Source organism: Candoia aspera, chromosome 15 (genome assembly GCF_035149785.1).
Source record: "Candoia aspera isolate rCanAsp1 chromosome 15, rCanAsp1.hap2, whole genome shotgun sequence".
Lineage (NCBI taxonomy): Eukaryota > Metazoa > Chordata > Lepidosauria > Squamata > Boidae > Candoia > Candoia aspera.
The window spans coordinates 8,252,687-8,256,548 of record NC_086167.1 but is presented as its reverse complement, the minus strand read 5'-3'; the positions used below and the strand labels follow the sequence as shown (position 1 = coordinate 8,256,548).

The window sequence follows — 3,862 nt, the reverse complement described above, 5'->3', positions numbered from 1 at the left end:
GAGGACATTTCATGTCAATGGCCCTTTTCGGCAACTAACAAGACTAGAATGCAAACTAAGGAAACACATGCACATTTCCTCCTTTCTGTAATTTCTCTGGGCTGCAGATGTGATTTCTTTCGGATGTGAGCAGACGGCAAATAGGTCTTCCCAGGCCCTTCCGTTGTTGCCTGTTGCATTTTACAAGCCAAGATGGAAAAAAACAGGCCAGGCCAGGGACCTTTCCCACTGCACAGGGTTGCTCCAAACATTTCACCTAGTCCCAGCTTTAACAAGCCAACCCAACCTCTTTGTGGCTACTTTGACCTGGATGGCTTAGTTCTGCATTCTGAAGCTATGTGGGATCAGACTTGGATGGGAGACCACAAGGTAATTAATCAATCAATAATATTCATTTGGTCAATGACCAGCAAAATTTAAAAGGACAAAAACAGAGTGAAACAAAGAGATGCAATAATATACTACCGACTAATAAAACAGATCACATAATAATATTGTACTGTTTTATTGTATTAGAATTAAAGTTTTACTCCTATTTTGTGTAACTCGCCCAGAGTTGCTCTCCAAGTGAGATGGGTGGGGAATAAATCTGATGTATAAATAAATAAATATTGCATTCACTCCTCTATTACTACAATGATATCTTTGTTACCCAGATAGTGTGACTCTAAAACATTCATACAGTTAAGTATAAAGTAAAAAAAAAATCCCCTAAAAATGTATTAAGATAAGCTTTGCACATTGGCAGTATTGTAGCCAATGAGGTTTATCCGAGGTGTGATTATTGCTAATTGAAAACTTTTCCCACAAGGAATCCCAGGACTCTAGGCTAGACTGGGAAATGTGTATACACCCACCCACACAAAAGTGTAATAACATTGCACTAATGCTAAAATTGCAAGTGTTTAACGCCCTTTGATCCCCTTGTCCTTTTCAAATTTCTCAACAGCGAGCATTGCTTAGATAAGTGCGCAAAACCTGCTCTCCCCCAGGAGTGCGCACTTTTTGCTATAATTTCTTGCTTACATACACTCCAAACTTCCAAGTTTATTGGTGCAAGCACCATGAAAATGGAGTCTTGATTTCCCCTGGCATGATAAATCATGTGTCTGGGCTAGGGCTTCAGAGCAATTTTACTTATTTTTCAATTCAGGCTGAACTTACTTACTTTCACATTTTCAAACAGAAGTTCTTTTTTCATTTTTATAGGGTGCTGTGTGCGCTCTGCTGAAGCTGACTTCTTTGCTTCATTTCTTCTTTAAGCCAGCACAGTTTATTTTCCCCCTTTCTTTTTTCCTATCCTCCTTTCTTTTTTCTTTAAAATGTCTGACTTTTGAAAAGGACTGGAGGAGTCCTGTGTTCAGCAATCGACAGTGTGCCCTGCTGTTAGATGGAATCACAGATCTTTACTGAGCTGAAAGCTGTTGATTTGGACAAAATGTGGATTTCTCTATAGAACTCTGGCATAATACAGTCAGATTTCGACAACATTACAAAACTCCCTCGCTTTGTTTCATTTTCTGTCTCCCTGCATCGTCAAATGGATCGGAAATGTTCTTTTTCTTGCAAATCTCACCTCGTCTGCTGCTCAGAGAGGCTGACAAAATTCACCTCTGAAACTCAGAAGGAGAAAAGGTGAAAACTCCCCGTAAATGTTTATAGAATCAGATCCACCCATAGATCTGTTTCCAGACTGAACTAGGATGCTCTCTGTGTGTCTCTGAAATGGACGGGAAGGCTAGGTGAAGAAAATTGTGCCATTTACCACTGTAACCAAAACAGCGTCCTTTGCAGCCAAAATGCTCCAGTCTGTGAATGAATATGAATATATGTGCCTTGTCCATACAAGTTGGGGTAGCAAAGCTGAGTTGGTAACTCTATGCAGGTTGTTGAGTGCCAAGGTAAATAATGAGAAAAACACTGCGCTCACAGGATTATTCTCATAATTTCCGGCTGCCCCAAGGCTGTAATAACTTACACACCCTATTTCCCAAATGTTTCTAATTTATTTTTCAGGAATCAAATTATCTTGTAATTCCCCTTGTGCCACGCTCTTTTGAAAAAAAGTTCCTCAGATCAGGAATTTTACTGGCGCACTGCAGAAGGGAGTTCCTTTATTCTATGCAGCGCCTAGCACTCTCTGCTGGCAATCAATCACAGTCTCTAACAGCAAGCACAGGAGCTTCATGCAAACAGTCCTGTCACCGCAACCAGCCACTGAAAAAACAAAAAGGTGGAATTAGCATGCCTGAGAAATCCTAAAGTTTGCAGAGAAACCTCCATTGCAAAGCTCTTCAAGTGGGAAAGGCCAATCCTAAACGTTTAAGTCAGAAGCTTGGCTGGTATTCTAGAACAGGGTTTCCCAACCTTGGCCAATTTAAGACATGTGGACTTCAACTCCCAGAATTCCCCAGCCAGCACACTGGCTGGAGAATTCTGGGTGTTGAAGTCCACACATCTTAAAGTTGCCAAGGCTGAGAAACCTGTTCTAGAGTCACTCCATGCGGCAACTTTTTCTGCTGCAAATACTGCTTGTAAATTGTACATGCTGTTGGCTGAAATGAGAACCCTGAGCATGTGCAGAAATCTTGGCTTGCTGAACTAATTGACGTGTGTTTTTTTTAATCTGTTCAATCATGACCGATTCTCGGAGACTGCCTGGACAAGTCCCTGCAGTTTTCTTGGCAAGATTTTCAGAAGTGGTTTGCCATTGCCTCCTTCCTAGGGTGGAGAGAGAGGGACTGGCCCAGGGCCACCCAGCTGGCTTCGTGCCTAAGGTGGGAGTAGAACTCAGGGTCCCCTGGTTTCTAGCCTGATGCATTACTGGCTGTCAATTGGCGTTTCTTCCAAGACAAAAGAATGCGGGTGTCTGAAGGGTAGCCCAGCTTCCCTTTGACCAACCTTGTGGAATGTGGCTTGTGAATCTAGTTTCCCTGGTTAGGTTAAACCACACTAAACCAAGTCAAGTAAAGGTCTAGCAGCTGCCCGTGTCCAATAGCCTAATTTTGGTTCCTGTTAACCTTGGTTATCTTTACCCTTGGTTAGTTTTTCTGTGGTCCTGTGTGAACTGAAGCCATTTGGGGGTGTATCATTGATGTCCTGTGTCCACACAGCAAATGGGTGAATTTAGTAACTGAATTAAATGTGGTATGCAAACATGGTCTGACAATGCAGGTATCTGACTTAGCTTCAGGCCAGGGCAAAATTGTACACGCACCCTCACTCTCCATGGATGGCCAGATCTCTGCTCTGGAGCCACCACTTTGGTCCAAACTGTTCAGAATAAGCTGTCCCAAAACTTACTTGAAAAAAAAAATCTCACGTACAGGTAGTTCTTGCTTAACAATCACAACTGGGACCAGAATTTCAGTTGCTAAGCGAAGCAGTCATTAAGTGAATCTAACCTGATTTTATGACCTTTTTGTGGTGGTTGTTAAGTGAATCACCATGGGTGTTAATTGGGCCACATGGCCGTTAAGCAAATCACATGGTTCTCCATTGATTTTGCTTGCCAGAAGCTGTGTAAAGTTCTGAGACAGTTGACTGGCCAGGAAGGTCAAAAATGGCAATCCTGTGACAACGGGATACTGTGACAGTCATAAATGCAAACCAGTTGCGAAGCGCCCAAATTGCGATCACGTGACTGGGGGGAACACTGTGGCAGTCATAAGTGTGAGGATCGGTCATAAGTCAGGTTTTCAGCACCGTTGTAAATCCAAACCATCACTAAATGAATGGTTGTTAAGCGAGGACTACCTGTAGTTGAAGTCCACTCTCTACATTTCCATGCAAGTCCTCTAGGATGCCCTCTGTAGCTCTTCCTCTCTCTTAACCACTGCAAGAAAAAAGAAAACTCAGAAAA

The 3,862-nt window shown here is 42.5% G+C and overlaps 1 non-coding gene across 1 annotated transcript; it reads left to right on the top strand.

The window, feature by feature from the left end:
• The first annotated feature begins 730 nt into the window (after positions 1-730).
• LOC134505994 (U4 spliceosomal RNA) lies at positions 731-871 on the top strand. The gene has a single exon (XR_010068761.1). It is a non-coding gene; the product is annotated as a U4 spliceosomal RNA (small nuclear RNA).
• Positions 872-3,862: the final 2,991 nt, after the last annotated feature.